At 43.1% G+C, this 20518-nt stretch overlaps 1 non-coding gene across 1 annotated transcript; it reads left to right on the top strand.

Moving 5' to 3' along the window:
* Positions 1-19643: 19643 nt before the first annotated feature.
* Positions 19644-19698, top strand: LOC129864251 (U7 small nuclear RNA). Its single transcript, XR_008761213.1, has one exon. It is a non-coding gene; the product is annotated as a U7 small nuclear RNA (small nuclear RNA).
* Positions 19699-20518: the final 820 nt, after the last annotated feature.

Genomic DNA, 20518 nt, shown 5'->3' with positions numbered 1-20518 from the left:
CGGACCAAAACGCAGCATGTGGAAAATAAGCCATCTTCTTTTATTATTGAAGAAGGCAAAACGAAACAAAACACTTACAAACTAACAAATCAACAAACGACCGTAAAGCTACAAAACGAAAGTGCACACGCACACGCACACGCACACGCACACGCACACGCACACGCACACGCACACGCACACGCACACGCACACGCACACGCACACGCACACGCACACGCTACTAACGTTTAGATATAGACAATTCCCCACAACAAACTAAAGCCTATGGCTACCTTAAATATGGCTCCCAATCAGAGACAACAGAAACCAGCTGTCTCTAATTGGGAACCCATTCAGGCAACCATAGACTTTCCTAGACAACTACACACAACATAGACACAGCTAGACTACTATACTAAACATAAACCCAACTACTCTAAATAAACCCCCTAAACCTTACAACCACCCTGGACACTACAAAACCCACACAAATTACCCATGTCACACCCTGACCTAACTAAAATAATAAAGAAAACAAAGAATACTAAGGCCAGGGCGTGACAGATATAAAACACCAACTATTCATTAAAATGCTGCAAACTTGCTTGCAACAATCACATGTAATTACAGTAAGATAGTAGTATTATGATTACAGTAGCATGTTCTTTCTTACAGTATAGTAGGCTAATTTTATAATACTGTATCATTGCTCTGATATAACAGGAACTTACAGGAAGCTGGTGGCAAGTTACTATGAATATTACAGTAAAATACAGGACACTAGCCAAAGACGGGTAAAGATACATAAAAAGGTATCTTGTTACAAGTACAAAAATATCTTGAAGACTTAACTACATCAACATTCTTCGTAATGGTTAGAAAAACATTTTACTTCATATGAGTCAACATGGGCAAGCATCCCTGTGGCACCCCCCCCCCCCTTTCCTCAGAACAGCCTCAATTTCCTCGGGCATTGACTTAACAAGTGACATCAATAAGGGATCATAGCTTTCACCTGTCATGGAAAGAGCAGGTGTCCTTAATAGAGGTCGACCGATTATGATTTTTCAACGCCGATACCGATACCGATTATTGGAGGATAAAAACAGCTGATACCGATTAATCGGCCGATTTATAAAATAAAAAAAATGTTTTATATATATATATACACTGCTCAAAAAAATAAAGGGAACACTTAAACAACACAATGTAACTCCAAGTCAATCACACTTCTGTGAAATCAAACTGTCCACTTAGGAAGCAACACTGATTGACAATACATTTCACATGCTGTTGTGCAAATGGAATAGACAAAAGGTGGAAATTATAGGCAATTAGCAAGACACCCCCAAAAAAGGAGTGATTCTGCAGGTGGTGACCACAGACCACTTCTCAGTTCCTATGCTTCCTGGCTGATGTTTAGGTCACTTTTGAATGCTGGCGGTGCTCTCACTCTAGTGGTAGCATGAGACGGAGTCTACAACCCACACAAGTGGGTCAGGTAGTGCAGTTCATCCAGGATGGCACATCAATGCGAGCTGTGGCAAAAAGGGTTGCTGTGTCTGTCAGCGTAGTGTCCAGAGCATGGAGGCGCTACCAGGAGACAGGCCAGTACATCAGGAGACGTGGAGGAGGCCGTAGGAGGGCAACAACCCAGCAGCAGGACCGCTACCTCCGCCTTTGTGCAAGTAGGTGCACTGCCAGCGCCCTGCAAAATGACCTCCAGCAGGCTACAAATGTGCACTACATTCCGAAAGAAAATATGGTACTTTTTACTTTGTACTTTTACTTTTGATACTTATGTATATTTTAGCAATTACATTTACTTTTGATACTTAAGTATATTTAAAACCAATTACCTTAAACTTTTACTCAAGTAGTATTTTACTGGGTGACTTTCACTTTTACTGGAGTAACTTTCTATTAAGGTATCTATACTTTTACTCAAGCATGACAATTTGTTATTTTTTCCACCACTGCGGTTAAGGGCAGTGAAGTTGCCGTACCAGGCGGTGATGCAAGATGCTTCAATGGTGCAGCTGTAGAACTTCTTGAGGTCTGAGGGCCCATGTCTCTGAGGGCCAAATCTCTTCAGCCTCCTGTGGTGATAGGTGTTAGTTTTTTCAGATTGCTTACACACTAAAATTAAAAGTAGTACACTATTAGCAAAACCTTACACTCAAGAAGCAAAACATCAGCCCATATTTGCACAACTATAAGCACATTGTCAACCTCACACTTGTTGCAAAACTCTACACACAGTGATCTGCAAAACACTAAACACACTTAACATACATTACACACAAAAATCTATCATGAAGTCACGTCCTTGCTATACCAAAGCACTGACTGTCAAATTACCACACCGTCCAACCAATTGGTTCAACAGTCATCAGGTGTGCAAACACTCGTTTGCTTAATTGTAGACACACCAATCAGGTGTATAAGCACTATAAAAAGCAGCAGGTGAGTTCATCGGTCTTCAAGCACAATGGAAAGAGTCAGAGAAAGAGTAAGACGAGGAGGAGGAGGAGGACGAGGAGAACGAGGACGACGAGGAGGAGGACGAGGACGAGGAGAGCGAGGAGGACGAGGAGAACGAGGAGGAGGACGAGGAGGAGGAGGAAGGGGAGGACGAGGAGGAGGACGAAGGGGAGGAAGAGGAAGAGGAAGACAAGAAGGTGCTCATAGAGGACCGAATCTGACAAATGAGATCCGCGCAACACTGGTTGACCACGTTGTCAACCACGGCCTGACGCTGAGGGAGGCTGGACTGCGAGTACAGCCAAATCTAAGCCGACATACAGTGGCAAGTGTGATGAGAACATTTCGACTGGAAAATAGGTATTGTAAAAATATCATCATATCAAAAACATCTGCACGGTTTCAGTAACTGCTTACAGTACTGTATTCTATGCACTATTAGCACTTCTGTTACCTTTTCCTGTGAAATTACTGTACTTTTGTAAACTGTTTTCGAGCGCAATTCCGAAAGGGTGAAACGACTGCGGCATGATCATGCAGAGGTATGTATTCACTTTAGCAGTGTGATCTTGCATACTGTCTCATAATCTTTTACTGTACTGTAATATGTACACTAGATCTACACTGAACTACACAATTTTGCCTGACACTGTTTTTCAGAGAGTTTTACGAATGGATGGAGAGGAGATCCAGCATGAGTTCATTTACGTAGATGAGGCTGGGTTCAACCTGACGAGAACACGAAGGAGGGGAAGAAACATCATTGGCCACAGGGCTATAGTCAATGTCCCAGGGCAACGTGGGGGTAATATAACACTCTGTGCAGCCATTACACAGAATGGGGTCCTCCACCGCCATGCCCATATGGGCCCTTACAACACAGCACTCATACTTACATTCTTGGACCAATTACACAACATAACAGCAGCAAATCAAATCGATCATATGCAATACATTGTTGTCTGGGACAATGTGTCTTTCCACCGCTCTGCTCTGGTTCAGAACTGGTTTCAGCAACATCCACATTTCACCGTCCTATATCTTCCACCATACTCTCCATTCCTCAACCCTATAGAAGAGTTTTTCTCGGCATGGCGGTGGAAGGTATATGATCTCCGTCTCCAGGCTGAGGTACCCCTCATCCAAGCCATGGAGGAGGCCTGTGACCAGATGGAGGTAGCAGCAATGCAAGGATGGATTCGTCATTCAAGACATTTCTTTCCAAGGTGTCTTGCTAATGACAACATTGCCTGCGATGTTGATGAAATTCTCTGGCCAGATCCAGCTAGGCGAAGAGACAATGTCTAGTTATTTTTTTTTATTTTTTTTGAACTTACAATACGTAAAGTGACGTTTGGTTACAGTATTATGAATCTCCATGTCAACATTTTGGGCGTGTTGAGAAATAAATGAGTTTCTTCAGTCTGCAACATTGGTCTTGTGTAGTGTTTGGTGAATTTACATTATATTTGTACTTTGTTGATAGTAGCCTACTCTAATCATAGGGAAGTAGAAGTGCTAAAAGTGTTTTAGGTTTATCACAGCAGAGTGTAACTCGTGCAAACAGAGTATAGTAATGTGAAACGTGTGTGTTTCATATGGTAACAAAGTGTGCTTTTTAAAAAGAAGTGTATAATTTTTACAAGAGTGTTTAATTTTGCAAAGGATCTGTAGTGTTTTGCTAATTGGGTGTGTGGTTGTGCTAATCGTGTGTAGTGTCTTGAAAACACGGGCCCTGTTTTGAAAATCGTACTTAAGCAATCAAAAAAAACTGTAATAGCATGAGCATTCTGTACAAGAAGTAAAGATAAATGTGAAAAAAAAGGAACTAAATAGCATAGTTGGGTCGGAGCTCATAAAACTGTGACCGTTTGCGTCTGCTCCATCTTTTTAGGCGCCTTTCTTTGTCCGGAGAGAGGAGAGAAACGGAAGAGGTGGGAGAGAAAAAGAGGAGAGAACAAGACTATGACACCCTAGCAACAGGAGACATTGCAACATGGCCAAGGGAGAGAGGGAGATTGTATCAAGAGGAGAAAGCAAGTCTATAACACCCTAGCATCAGGAGATATTGCAACTTAGCCGAGAGAGAGAGAGAGAGAGAGAGAGAGAGAGCGAGAGAGAGAGAGCGAGAGAGAGAGAGTGAGAGCGAGAGAGCGAGAGACTCTATCACCATACCACCAGGGGACTATGACACTCTAACACCAGGAAACACACATATGGCTGGTGAGAGAGAAAGAGTGAAAGAGGGAGAAGGAGAAAGAGAGAGAGGGGAGAGAGCAAGAGGCTATAACACTTTACCACCTGGAGACACAGAAAGAGAGAGATGGAGAACAGGAGAGAAACAGACAGAGAGGGAGATTAGAACTGCTTATCTTTTTTGCACTGTTTAATTCCTTTTCTGTCTTACTTTCAACAACCCCCCTCCTGCTTCTCTTCATAATTTCAAAATGCCATCAGGATTAGAATGTTATGGTGTGGTTTTGTTCTAACAGGGAACAGAGAGAGAGACAAACAGAGGTAACTAACGTGTATTCTGTGTGGAACCGATATGATTCATCTGGATTAACGGGCATGTGTGCAACCATGCAAGTCTTTGTGCGTGCGCGCGTGCGCGCGCGCGTGCGTGTGTGCGTGCGTGTGTGTGCGTGCACGCACACGCATGCATGCATGTGTGTTTGTATGTGTCTGTGTGTGTCCAGCTCATTGATTTCCACTCACACTGTGTGTGTAGTTAATAGACCCAAAGCTTCCTTCTATACACTCCAGTAGACACAGTGATTACTCTGAGAAAACAAGGATGTGTGTCTCTCCTCTCCTTTCCTCTCCTCTCCTTTCCTATACTCTCCTATTGTTCCCCTCCTTCTCTGCTGTCCACCCCTCCTTTCTCCTCTCCCATGACTGATTGATGCAGCAGTACTGTCTTGTTGGTTCGTGTCCGAAATTTGGCATAGTGTGTGTACTAATCGTACTAAAGTCTATTTACAATGTACAGTTGATTCGAAAAGGTGAAGAAAAAAACACCTTTATAATAAAGTATTTTCAGGCTAACAATAAAATGCAATTCCTAATTTGATGAGTAGACTAAGCATAGGATAATATTTGGTAACAGTACACTTTTGGAAAAAAGGGTTACAAAAAAGTTTTTGGGCGGAGGGATAGGGTTCTACCAAGAACCGTTTGGACCTGAAGATCCCTTTTGGAAGACAAGGGTTCTTTGTAAGGCAAAGGGTTATACCTAGAACCTTTAACATCATATGAACCGTTTTTGGAGTAAAGGGATCTTTGATAATTCTTTGGAAGGCAAGAAGAGTTCTACATAGAACCATATTTCATTATTCCCAGAATGCTCTACTGTAGGGTGATTTTCAGAATTGTTTGTTTTAATCTATGTGTTTTTTCCTGTACATGTATTGGTTGATGGATGTTATGCTACAAGAAGACATAAACTCAGCACAAAAAGAAACGTCCTCTCACTGTCAACTGCGTTTATTTTCAGCAAACTTAACATGTGTAAATATTTGTGTGAACATAACAAGATTCAACAACTGAGACATAAACTGAACAAGTTCCACAGACATGACTAACAGAAATTGAATAATGTGTCCCTGAACAAAGGGGAGGTGTCAAAAGTAACAGTCTGTATCTGGTGTGGCCACCAGCTGCATTAAGTAGCCTCCTCATGGACTGCACCAGATTTGCCAGTTCTTGCTGTGAGATGTTACCCCGCTCTTCCACCAAGGCACCTGCAAGTTCCCAGACATTTCTGGGGGGAATGGCCCTAGCCCTCACTCTCCAAACCAACAGGTCCCAGACCAGCTCAATGGGATTGAGATCCGGGCTCTTCGCTGGCCATGGCAGAACACTGACTTTCCTGTCTTGCAAGAAATAACACACAGAACGAGCAGTATGGCTGGTGGCATTGTCATGCTGGATGGTCATGTCAGGATGAGCCTGCAGGAAGGGCACCACATGAGTGAGGAGGATGTCTTCCCTGTAATGCACAGCGTTAAGATTGCCTGCAATGACGACAAGCTCAGTCCGTTGATGCTGTGACACACCGCCTCAGACCATGACGGACCCTCCACCTCCAAATCATTCCCGCTCCAGAGTACAGGCCTCAGTGTAACGCTCATTCCTTCGACGATAAACGCGAATGTCCCAGGTGAGACAAAACCGCGACTCGTCAGCGAAGAGCACTTTTTGCCAGTCCTGTCTGGTCCAGTGACGGTGGGTTTGTGCTCATAAGCGACTTTGTTGCCGGTGATGTCTGGTGAGGACCTGCCTTACAACAGGCCCACAAGCCCTCAGTCCAGCTTCTCTCAGCCTATTATCATACACTGATTTCCAAGTCTGTGTCCACATAACAAAACTCATTATTCTTCCTTGTTTCGGAAGAAACAAGCATGAAACCTTGAAAAAAGACTACTGACACCCAGTGGAATCCATAGGAATTGCATACTGGGAGCTAGATTTCAATTTTTTCCTATACGTTCCATTGGAAGAGCATTGGCTCTCAAAAAAATAATAATTCCGGTTGGGTTTTCTTTGGATTTTCTCCTACCATATCTATTGTGTTATAGTCTCCTACATTATTTTAACATTTCTACAAATGTTATCTGCAGAGTTAGCTCCAGGTAAATGTTGCAATTCTTCAGCCATTCCTGGACCTGTGACCAAAAACAAGCTACAAATGGACAGTACTAAAATAAATGATCTAATGACTCTAATGATCTAATGCAAAATCCGCAGAGCTGGGAAGGTTGTATCCCCATATATATAACATTCTATTGTTTGCAAGAATTTTGTATAATGATTTCAATTGAAAAATGTTACGTTTTACTATTTTGCAATCTGTATGGAACAACTCTCAATCTTATTGGTCCTGAAATGAAACTGCTACACCTTTTTTATTCATCACAATTTTCTTTAACAAATTTTGGTCTATAATGCAGGGCTGACAGAAGTACCTTACTTTTTCAACCTTCCACTTGCCTCTTCCATTTTTGCGGTAATGCTACAATTAGTTGGTTGAAATTTTGGGTGGAGCAGACATTTCCATATATTTCTGTTAGCTGCATGTGTGACATAACTCCACTAGTCCTATTTATGATATACTTAAAACTTCTTCTGGCTGCAAGGCCGGAGCCGGGCACAATATGACAACAGCCACTTCAAGTGCAGGGCGCGAAATTCAAAATATATTTTTTAGAAATATTTAACTTTCACACATTAACAAGTCCAATACAGCATATGAAAGATAAACATCTTGTGAATCCAGCCATGTCCGATTTTTAAAATGTTCTACAGCGAAAACACCACGTATATTTATGTTAGCTCACCACCAAATACAAAAAAGGACAGACATTTTTCACAGCACAGGTAGCATGCACAAAGCCAACCTAACTAACCAAGAACCAAACAAACTAACCAAGAAACAACTTCCTCAGATGACAGGCTTATAACATGTTATTCAATAAATCTATGTTTTGTTCGAAAAATGTGCATATTTGAGCTATAAATCAGTTTTACATTGCAGCTACCATCACAGCTACCGTCAGAAATGGCACCGAAGCAGCCAGAGTAATTACAGACACCAACGTCAAACACCTAAATACTCATCATAAAACATTTCTGAAAAATACATGGTGTACAGCAAATGAAAGACAGGCATCTTGTGATTCCAGCCAATATTTCCGATTTCTTAAGTGTTTTACAGCGAAAACACAATATAGCAATATATTAGCTTACCACAATAGCCAGAAACACAAGCCATTCCCCAGCAGCAAAAGTTAGCGATCGTAACAAACCAGCAAAAGATATATAATTTTTGACTAACCTTGATAAGCTTCATCAGATGACAGTCCTATAACATCAGGTTATACATACACTTATGTTTTGTTCGAAAATGTGCATATTTAGAGCTGAAATCAGTGGTTATACATTGTGCTAACGTAGCATCTTTTTCCCACAACGTCCGGATATTTTTCTGACACTTTTTCTGACACACACATTCTGACCAAAAACCTTTTCATAAACATAACTAAAAAATACATGTTGTATAGGAAATGATAGATACACTAGTTCTTAATGCAATCGGCGTGTTAGAATTCTAAAAAATAACTTCATTACGATATGCAGTTTACAATATGGCGAGAGCTTGCCCAAAACCTGTCCGCCAACGACTAGTTCACATGTACGACAGATATAAGAAATAACATCATAAAATGGGTCCTACTTTTGCTGATCTTCCATCAGAATGTTGTACAAGAGGTCCTTTGTCCAGAACAATCGTTGTTTGGTTTTAGAACGGCCTTTTTCCCTCTCGATTTAGCAAGCACACTTGCCAAGTGGCGCGAATCTCTCCATCGTCAACAACATCAGAGAACAGAACACGGCAAAACTCCCGAAAAAAATTCAATAATCTGATTAAACTATATTGAAAAAACATACTTTACGATGATATTGTCACATGTATCAAATAAAATCAAAGCCGGAGATATTAGTCGTCCATAACGACAGCTTTACAGAAGGCAATACCAGGTCCCTTCACGCGCTCTCCAGAAAACAGGAAACTGGTGACACGTCATGCCGAAAGCTATTATGCGACCCCAGATCAAGTTACACACTCCATTTCTTCTCTCACTGCCTGTCGACATCTAGTGGAAGACGTATGAAGTGCATCTAAACTAATAAATATCAAGGACTTTAATAGGCAGGCCCTAGAACAGTGCATCGATTTCAGATTTTCCACTTCCTGTCAGGAAGTTTACTGCAAAAGGAGTTCTGTTTTACTCACAGATATAATTCAAACGGTTTTAGAAACTAGAGAGTGTTTTCTATCCAATAGTAATAATAATATGCATATTGTACGAGCAAGAATTGAGTAGGAGGCCGTTTGAAATGGGCACCTTTTATCCGGCTACTCAATACTGCCCCTGCAGCCCAAACAGGTTAACAAAGATTCTACCTTTTTTTATCAATTAGTATATTTGATTTTAACCACCATATTTGTTGTATTATTTGTTCTGACTTTTCTAGTGGATTAAACTGAAATTGCAATCGACATTCTATGGCTTGTTTTAAAAATAGCGATATTTTGGAGATTATTTATTTTTCAAATAATTGAAAGTTGAGAGGTTGTAATCTGAATAAAAGGGAAAAAGGCCATTCTGTCATGGTTCCATCTGTCACCAGAGGGCGGCAGAGACCATTCTAGAGACAATTATGACACTGAGGTGTGTTCTAGTACTCCTTATGATTTCCCCTTTAAAAGAGGTCTGTTTTCGGTTTGTCTTTGCAGAAGCTTGAATTGAATACCGTGTGCGGTCGTTTCCTGAATGAGTTTTCGAGACTTAGAGTTTGTTGGTTCTTCAAGTGTACTGTGATCCTGCAGCTAACGTTTCTTAGTAAAGTATTATGTTTATCCTTAACACTGATTTCTCGTCTGGTATCTTCTCTGCACCTGGGTCCAACCTCACCACGTCACAGCAAGCTTCTGCCTAAACATGGACCCAGTAGATATAACCCAGATCAAGAATGTTGTAACCCACCAAAGAGAACTGCTGAGGCGGTAGCATGAACAAATCTCCCAAATATCAGAGACCCTCCGGGCACTTACCGCCTCCCTCCAACCACAACCCCAGCCCAGGAGGAGACAATGCCCAAGTCTCATCACTCAGTGCTACAGGCGTCGCTTTAATTCCTCCAGGGAACCTGCACTGGGAACCCAAGATCCCAGCCCCCGAGCAGTATGACGGCCACCCGGGAGGATGCAAGGGGTTCCTCACTCAGTGTTTTCTGATGTTCGAGCTACAGTCCCCCTCGTTCCACACCAATCAGGCCATGATCGACTACATAATCTCTCTACTCTCGGGCAAGGCCCTGGTGTGGGTAATGGCATTGTGGGAACAACAGCCAACATCCTGCAGCTCCATATTAGCCTTCACTGCCGAGCTACGACAAGTCTTCAACCACACACAGTTGGAGGACGAGAAACGACCAGCTGACTGTTCAACATCCGCCCAGGGGCCAGACCAATGGCTGACTTCGCCATTGAGTTCCGCACCCTCGCCGCCGAGAGTGGGTGGAATATGAAGGCCCTGGTTGCTTTCTACCAGGGTTTGTCTAACTCCATCAAGGATGAACTGGCCTCTCGGGAACTGGGAGAGGACCTTGAGTCCCTGATCACGCTGGTAATCAGGATTGACAACCGCCTCCAAGAATGTGAGACAGAGCCTTTTTGACACCACCCCAGTAACACGGTTTCCTGAGCACCCCAAGCCCCCCGAACCCAGCATTGAAGAGCCCATGCAGATGGGTCGCACTCGTCAGAGCCCACAGGAGCGTGGCAGGCACATGTTCGAAGGCTGCTGCTTCTACTGCGGAGGTCTCGGCCATCTACGTGCTACATGCCCAGAGCTGACGGGAAAAGCCATGGCTCACCAGGAAAAGGGGAGACCCTGATGAGCTGTGCAGTTATCCCCCAACTACCAAGTCACCGTCTGACACTACCCGCAGACTTGTCGTAGCTCGGCAGTGAAGGCTAATATGGAGCTGCAGGATGTTGGCTGTTGTTCCCACAATGCCATTACCCACACCAGGGCCTTGAGGGTTGACACTACCCGCAACCCTCCACTGGGACCACCGTCAGCACCAGATTCAAGCCACCTCACTCGAGCAAGTCCAGCGGTTCCTCCAGTTTGCCAATTTTTACAGGCGTTTTAATACACAACTTTGGTGCTTTGGCAGCGCCTCACGGTCCTAACCTGCGAGTCCCAGATCCATTTTTGCTGGACTCCCGAAATTCATGGACCCATCCTCGTTCATCCTGATCCTACTCGTCCCTTTGTGGTAGAGGTGGACGCCTCGGACACCGGAGCAGGGGCGGTCCTTTCACTGCAGAACGAGGAGGACACGAAACTGAATCCATGCTCCTTTCTCTCCAAGCGGTTCTCGCAAGCAGAACACAACTACAATGTAGGCAAGCGGGCCCTTGAGGGATGGAGACACTGGTTGGAGGGGGCCCCTCATCCTTTCGTGACAGACTTTACGTTCCGCGATCAGCCAGTTCCCGACTACTACAATGGGGATACTCCTCTTCAGGTGTTAAAATTTAGATAATTTCTTTCTTTTATACCAAGTATGTTCACATCACTGTCACACCATTTTATTGGTAAATTACACAGTAATGTAAAAGTAACACTTTTTGGTGATCCAATACATAATATAGTGCACCTTGTAATCCAGAGAGGTTTTAAAAAAGTATCTAGATCCTCTGAGGCTGTGGAGGGATCCAAATTGTGGATTTAAAAGAAACCATGATTATTACCGGCATAAGGCTTGTTTTTCTCTGGAGGCCAGGAAGGAGCTGGTACGATGTACATTACTGCCGGTTTTAGATTTTGGTGATGTTATATATGTGCAGGCCTCAACGACTACCCTGAGAGCACTTGATTCAGTATATCATGCGGCCTTCAGGTTCATTACAAATCAAAAACTGTCTAACACATCATTGTGATCTCTACAGCACTGTTGGCTGGTAGTCATTGACCTTGCGTAGGCTTAAGTCTTTATTGAAGACTCATCTCTTCAGTAGGTCCGATGATTGAGTGTAGTCTGGCCCAGGAGTGTGAAGGTGAACGGAAAGGCACTGGAGCAACGAACCGCCCTTGCTGTCTCTGTCTGGCCTGTTCCCCTCTCTCCACTGGGGTTCTCTGCCTCTAACCCTGTTACAGGGGCTGAGTCACTGGCTTACTGGTGCTCTTCCATGCCGTCCCTAGGAGGGGTGCGTCACTTGAGTTGGTTGAGTCACTGACGTGATCTTCCTGTCTGGGTTGGCACCCCCCTTGGGTTGTGCCGTGGCGGAGGTCTTTGTGGGCTAAACTCGACCTTGTCTCATGATGGTAATTTGGTGGTTGAAGATATCCCTCTAGTGGTGTGGGGGCTGTGCTTTGGCAAAGTGGGTGGGGTTATATCCTGCCTGTTTGGCCCTGTCCGTGGGTATCGTCGGATAGGGCCACAGTGCCTCCCGACCCCTCCTGTCTCAGCCTCCAGTATTTATGCTGCAGTAGTTTATGTGTCAGGGGGCTAGGGTCAGTCTGTTATATCTGGAGTATTTCTCCTGTCTTATCCGGTGGCCTGTGTGAATTTAAGTATGCTCTCTCTAAATCTCTCTCTCCTCCTCTCTTCCTTTCTCTCTCTCTTTCTTTCTTTCTTTCTTTCTTTCTCTCTCTCGGAGGACCTGAGCCCTAGGACCATGCCTCAGGACTACCCGGTCTGATGACTCCTTGCTGTACCCAGTCCACCTGGCCGTGCTGCTGCTCCAATTTCAACTGTTCTGCCTGCGGCTCTGGAACCCTGACCTGTTCACTGGACATGCTACCTGTCCCATACCTGCTGTTTTCAACTCTCTAGAGACAGCAGGAGCAGTAGAGGTACTCTGAATGATCAGCTATGAAAAGCCAACTGACATTTACTCGTGAGGTATCGACCTGTTGCACCCTGGACATCCACTGTGATTATTATTATTTGACCATGCTGGTCATCTATGAACATTTGAACATCTTGGCCATGTTCTGTTATAATCTCCACCCGGCACAGCTAGAAGAGGACTGGCCACCCCTCATAGCCTGGTTCCTCTCTAGGTTTCTTCCTATGTTCTGGCCTTTCTAGAGAGTTTTTCCTAGCCATCGTGCTTCTACACCTGCATTGCTTGCTGTTTGGGGTTTTAGGCTGGGTTTCTGTACAGCACTTTGAGATATCAGCTGATGTAAGAAGGGCTTTATAAATAAATTTGATTTGATTTGATTTAGAGAGAGTCAGAGACAGTCACTGATGTGAAAAAAACAAGACTGACTAACACTGAGAACAGATCCTCTATCTGTTCTTCAACATGGTGTGTGTTTGTGTGTGTGTGTGTGCGTGTGTGTAGGGGGGTGTAAATAATTCTGTGTATGTATTTAATAAGCCATGTTGTAAATTGTCTATTATGTAAATGAGCTGTTGTTGCTGGCAATAATTTAATCAGCATTAATCATTCCAAGTTTCCAAACACATGAAACACGAGTGAACAGCATTGCCTCGGAACAAACACACACACACACACACACACACACACACACACACACACACACACACACACACACACACACACACACACACACACACACACACACACACACACACACACACACACACACACACACACAGAGTCAGATTATTGTACAGCAGGAACACATCAGCAATGTTGTCTTCATCTGGTATTGTTAGCTGGAACTAGGTCATTAGAAGAGAAGTCTGTTTCTTTGTGCTGTTCAAGGCTACTCCTGCTGCTTTTATGTTGTATGATCTCTTTAGTTTGCTTTACTCTTCCCCCTTTCGTTGCTCAATCTATCCTCTCTGTTCGATCCTTTCTCCATTTCTCCTGTCTGTCCTCCCTCTACTTCTCTAGTATCTATCCTCACCATATCTGTCTTCCAGTCTCTTCCCTTCCTCTCTACTCTTCTCTCCTTCCTTGATCCCGTATATATATATTATATAATATATGCCATTTAGCAGACGTTTTTATCCAAAGTGTCTTACAGTCAAGCGCGTACCTTTTAACCCATGGCTTGACTCATGTTCATGTGTCTCCATACAATACAAAGACATATCACTGCACCCACATAAAAAAGTACTGCAGTTTACTATAAAAACTAGAGTACTTACTATAGAATTATGTATAATTTGGTAGTATACTATAGAATACTATAGTAAATACTACAGTAATATCCACAAAAAACACTGCAGTAAATACTATAAAACTTTAAGCAAAAACAACATATACTGTATATTGTTTTACTATAGTAAATACTACAGTATATACACTGATACCAAACATATATACACTGATACCAAACATTAGGAACACTTACCTCAGAACAGTCTCAATTCATCAGGGCAAGCACTCTACAGGGTTTTGAAAGCGTTCCACAGGGATTCTGGACCATGTTGACTTGGCTGGATGTCCTTTGGTTGGTGGACCATTCTTGGTACACACAGGAAACTGTTGAGTGTGAAAAAACCCAGCAGCGTTGCAGTTCTTGACACAAACCAGTGTGCCTGGCACCTACTACCATACCCTCGTTCAAAGGCCCTTAAATATTTCGTCTTGCCCATTCACCCTCACAATGGCACACATACACAATCCATGTCTCAATTGCCTCAAGACCTAAAAATCCTTCTTTAACCTCTCTAGGGTACCTCGTCAACAGCCAGTGAAACTGCAGGGCGCCAAATTCAAAACAACAGAAATCTCATAATTTAAATTCCTCAAGCATACAAGTATTTTACACCATTTTAAAGCTACACTTGTTGTAAATCCAGCCAAAGTGTCCGATTTCGAAAAGGTTTTACGACGAAAGCACACCAAACGATTATGTTAGGTATGAGCCAAGTCACAGAAAAAGACAGCCCTTTTTCCAGCTAAAGAGAGCATTAACAAAAAGCAGAAATAGCGATAAAATGAATCACTAACCTTTGATAATCTTCATCAGATGACACTCATAGGACTTCATGTTACACAACACATGTATTTTTTGTTCGGTAAAGTTCATATTTATATCCAAAAATATGAGTTTAGGCAAGACGCTACTGTATCACTTGGCAAAAAGCCTGAGAAAATGCAGAGCGCCAAATTAAAATGATTTACTATGAAAATTACTATAAAATCAAACTTTCATTAAATCACACATGAAAGATACCAAATTAAAGCTACACTGGCTGTGAATCCAGCCAACATGTCAGAATTCAAATAGGCTTTTCAGCGAAAGCATACGATGCTATTATCTGAGCATAGCACTTATAGTAAACAAAAGAGAAAACATTTCAACCCAGCAGGCACGACACAAAACGCAGAAATAAAAATATAATTCATGACTTACCTTTGACGAGCTTCTGTTGTTGGCACTCCAATATGTCTCATAAACATCACAAATGGTCCTTTTCGATTAATTCCGTCGATATATATCCAAAGATTCCATTTATTTGGCGCGTTTGATCCAGAAAAACACCGGTTCCAACTTGCTCAAACATGACAACAAAATATCTCAAAGGTTACCTGTAAACTTTGCCAAAAAATGTCAAACTACTTTTGTAATATAACTTTAGGTATTTTTTTACATTAATAATCGATAAAATTGAAGACTGGGATGATCTGTGTTCAATACAGGACTAAAACGAAATGTTGCATGCATTCTGTTTGATTGAAGCGCATGTACAGGACACCTGGAGTGCCTCGACTTCAAGATGGCCATATTTCTTCATTACACAAAGGAATAACCTCAACCTATTTCTCATGACTGTTGACATCTAGTGGAAGCCGTAGGAACTGCAAGCAATTTGCTTAGAAATCTGGTTTCCCAATGAAACCTCATTGAAAAGACAGTGACCTCAAAAAAATAAAAATCTGAATGGTTTGTCCTCGGGGTTTCACCTGCCAAATAAGTTCTGTTATACTCACAGACATAATTCAAACAGTTAGAAACTTCAGAGTGTTTTTTATCCAAATCTACTAATAATATGCATATCTTATCTCCTGGGGATGAGTAACTGGCAGTTGAATTTGGGTATGCTTTTCATCCAAACATGAAAATGCTACCCCCTGCCCTAGAGAAGTTCACCTGTCTCCTCCCCTTCATCTACAACGATTGAAGTGGATTTAACAAATCAAATCAAAGTTTATTTGTCACGTGCGCCGAATACAACCGTTGTAAACCTTACAGTTAAATGTTTACTTAACCAACAGTGCAAAAAAGGTATTAGGTGAACAATAGGTAAGTAAAGAAATAAAAACAACAGTAAAAAGACAGTGAAAAATAACAGTAGTGAGGCTATATACAGGAGCGAGGCTATAACAGTAGCGAGCCTATATACAGACACCGGTTAGTCAGGCTGATTGAGGTAGCATGTACATGTAGATATGGTTAAAGTGACGATGCATATATGATAAACAGAGAGTAGCAGCAGCGTAAAGGAGGGGTTGGGGGGGGGCGGGGGAGCACACAATGCAAATAGTCCGTGTAGCCATTTGATTACCTGTTCAGGAGTCTTATGGCTTGGGGGTAAAACTGTTGAGAAGCCTTTTGTCCTAGATTTGGCACTCCGGTACCGCTTGCCATGCGGAAGTAGAGAGAACATTCTATGACTGGGGTGGCTGGGGTCTTTGACAATTTGTATGTCCTACCTCTGACACCGCCTGGTGTAGAGGTCCTGGATGGCAGGCAGCTTAGCCCCCGTGATGTACTGGCCGTACGCACTACCCTCTGTGGTGCCTTGTGGTCGGAGGCCGAGCAATTGCCTTACCAGGCAGTGATGCAACCAGTCAGGATACTCTCGATGTTGCAGCTGTAGAACCTTTTGAGGATCTGAGGACCCATGCCAAATCTTTTTAGTTTCCTGATGGGGAATAGGCTTTGTCGTGCCCTCTTCACGACTGTCTTGGTGTGTTTGGACCATTCTAGTTTGTTGGTGATGTGGACACCAAGGAACTTGAAGCTCTCAACCTGCTCCACCTCAGCTCCGTCGATGAGAATGAGGACGTGCTCAGTCCTCCTTTTCCTGTAGTCCATAATCATCTCCTTAGTCTTGGTTACGTTGTGGGATAGGTTGTTATTCTGGCACCACCCGGCCAGGTCTCTGACCTCCTCCCTATAGGCTATCTCGTCATTGTCGGTGATCAAGCCTACCACTGTTGTGTTGTCTGCAAACTTAGTGATGGTGTTGGAGTCGTGCCTGGCCATGCAGTCGTTGGTGAACAGGGAGTACAGGAGGGGACTGAGCACGCACCCCTGAGGGGCGCCAGTGTTGAGGATCAGCGTGGCAGATGTGTTTCTACCTACCCTCACCACCTGGGGGCGGCCCGTCAAGAAGTCCAGGTTCCAGTTTCAGAAGGAGGTGTTTAGTCCCAGGATCCTTAGCTAAGTGATGAACTTTGAGGGTACTATAGTGTTTAACACTGAGCTGTAGTCAATGACTAGCATTCCCAAATAGATGTTCCTTTTGTCCAGGTGGGAAAGGGCAATGTGGAGTGCAATAGAGATTGCATTATCTGTGGATCTGTTTGGGCAGTATGCAAATTGGAGTAGGTCTAGGGTTTCTGGGATAATGGTGTTGATGTGAGCCATTACCAGCCTTTCAAAGCACTTCATGGCTACGTACATGAGTGCTACGGGTCTGTAGTAATTTAGGCAGGTTACCTTCGTGTTCTTGGGCACAGAGACTATGGTGGTCTGCTTGAAACATGTTGTTATTACAGACTCAATCGGGGACATGTTGAAAATGTCAGTGAAGACACCTGCCAGTTGGTCAGCACATGCCCGGAGTCCTGGTAATCCGTCTGGCTCCTCAGCCTTGTGAATGTTGACCTGTTTAAAGGTCTTACTCAAGTCGGCTACGGAGAGCGTGATCACACAGTTGTCCAGAACAGCTGATGGTCTCATGCATGCCTCAGTGTTGCTTGCCTCGAAGTGAGCATAGAAGTGATTTAGCTCGTCTGGTAGGCTCGGGTCACTGGGCAGCTCACGGCTGTGCTTCCCTTTGTAGTTTGTAATAGTTTGCAAGCTCTGCCACGTAAGACAAGTGTCGGAGCCGGTGTAGTACGATTCAATCTTAGCCCTGAATTGACGCTCTGCCTGTTTGACGGTTCGTCGGAGGGCATAGCAGGATTTCTTATAAGCTTCCGGGTTAGAGTCCCACACATTGAAAGCGGCAGCTCTACCCTTTAGCTCAGTGCAAATGTTGCCTGTAATCCATGGCTTCTGGTTGGGATATGTACGTACAGTCACTGTGGGGACTACGTCCTCAATGCACATATTGATAAAGCCAGTGACTGATGTGGTGTACTCCTCAATGCCATCAGAAGAATCCCGGGATATGTTCCAGTCTGTGATAGCAAAACAGTCCTGTAGTTTAACATCTGCTTCATCTGACCACTTTTTTATAGACCGAGTCACTGGTGCATCCTGCTTTATTTTTGCTTGTAAGCAGGAATCAGGAGGATAGAATTGTGGTTGGATTTACCAAATGAAGGGTGAGGGAGAGCTTTGTACGCATCTCTGTGTGTGGAGTCTCTCTGGTTGCAGATGTTGATAGAAATTAGGTAGAACTGATTTAAGCTACCCTGCATTAAAGTCTCCTGCCACTAGGAGCGCCACCTCTGGGTGAGCGGTTTCCTGTTTGCTTATTTCCTTATACAGCTGACTGAGTGCGGTCTTAGTGCCATCATCCATCTGTGGTGGAAAATAAACAGCCACGAAAGTATAGCTGAAATCTCTCTAGGAAAGTAGTGGGGTCTGCAATTTATCACAAGATACTCTACTTCAGGCGAGCATAATCTAGAGACTTCCTTAGATTTTGTACACCAGCTGTTGTTTACAAATATGCACAGACCGCCCCCCCTCGTCTTACCGGAGTGTGCTGTTCTATCTTGCCGGTGCAGCGTATATCCCGCTAGCTGAATATCCATGTCATCATTCAGCCACGATTCCATGAAACATAAGATATTACAGTATTTGATGTCCCGTTGGTAGGATATTCATGAACGTACCTCGTCTAATTTATTGTCCAATGATTGAACGTTGGCGAGTAATATTGACGATAACGGCAGCTTTCCCACTCGCCTTCTGCTGATCCTTACGAGGCACCCTGCTCTATGTCATCTGTTCCTGCGTCTCTTTCTCTTGCCAATAACGGGGATGTTGGCCTTGTCGGGTGTTAGCAGTATATCCTGTGTTTCCTGCTTGTTGAGGAAAATAAAAAATCTTTGTCTAATCCGAGGTGAGTGATCCCTGTCCTGATCTCCATAAGCTCTTTTTTGCCGTAAGATACGGTTGCAGAAACATTATGTACAAAATAAGTTACAAATAACGTGAAAAACCCCCACATAATAGCGCAATTGGTTGGGCACCCGTAAACCTGCTGCCATTTCTTCCGGCACCATTTATACAAGTGACATCAGTAAGGGATCATAGCTTTCACCTGGATTCAGGTGTTCAGTCTATGTCATGGAAAAAGCAGATGTTTTTAATGTTTTGTAGACTGTGTAATTTGCATATACCCTGCCCATTCCCCTCACCGATATCCCTATTTGTGCCAAGTAAAAACCATATATTGTGTTCACGATGGTTATAGAAAATATTAGGGAAAATTTGCTCTGTTAGTATTTCTCTAGTAGGTTTTATCATGGTGAAAGCCCCTCACTTCTATGTCAAAGATATTCAAACAAAAACAATTATGTAAATACAGCAGTAATGTCACCCAAAATACTACAGTATACTACAGTCCACATAAACACTATAGTAAATTCCACAGTACCCTACAGTCTGCCAAAACACTACAGTAATTACACGTTTTTACTACAGTATTAATACTAGTATAAATATTATAGTGGACCTCAATCCGCAAAAACACTACAGTGAATACTACAGTAAAGTCTGCAAAAACACAGTGAATACTTTAGTATTCCTACCATAGTATACACTATATTATTTTTAAATGTGGGCCTATCTCAGGTAGTCAAACTCATTCCACACAAGGCAGAGTTTCTGTGGGTTTTCAATTCTCCCTTGTACTTGATTAATGATGAATTAAGGTCACTAATTACGAAATAACTCCCCTCACCTGGTTGTCTAGGTCTTAATTGAAAGGAAACACAAAAGTCTGCAGACACTAGGCCCTCGATGGAATGAGTTTGACACCCCTGGTCTATCTGGCGTATGTGAAAATAAAACATATTTCAGATTTCAGTTGGACAAATCCACTCTTAGCTATCTGTGTTTGATTAGTTGATTAATTTTAAATAGACTGGATTTTATCTATGAATGCATAGTAATATTTAATCATAAATTATGGAGAGGTGCTCCTAGGTCTGTGAAGGAGATCCTCTTACCGTCTGTCTGCTGATGTATCTCCTTGTTAATGTGTGACAACTAATCAGTTCAATCAGACTGCACTAACGAGGGGTCGGTCACACACGCACACACGTACACACACGACATCTCTCGTTAACCATGTGTAA

This window comes from Salvelinus fontinalis, chromosome 10 (assembly GCF_029448725.1).
Source record: "Salvelinus fontinalis isolate EN_2023a chromosome 10, ASM2944872v1, whole genome shotgun sequence".
NCBI lineage: Eukaryota > Metazoa > Chordata > Actinopteri > Salmoniformes > Salmonidae > Salvelinus > Salvelinus fontinalis.
This window is presented reverse-complemented; position numbering and strand designations above follow the sequence as displayed.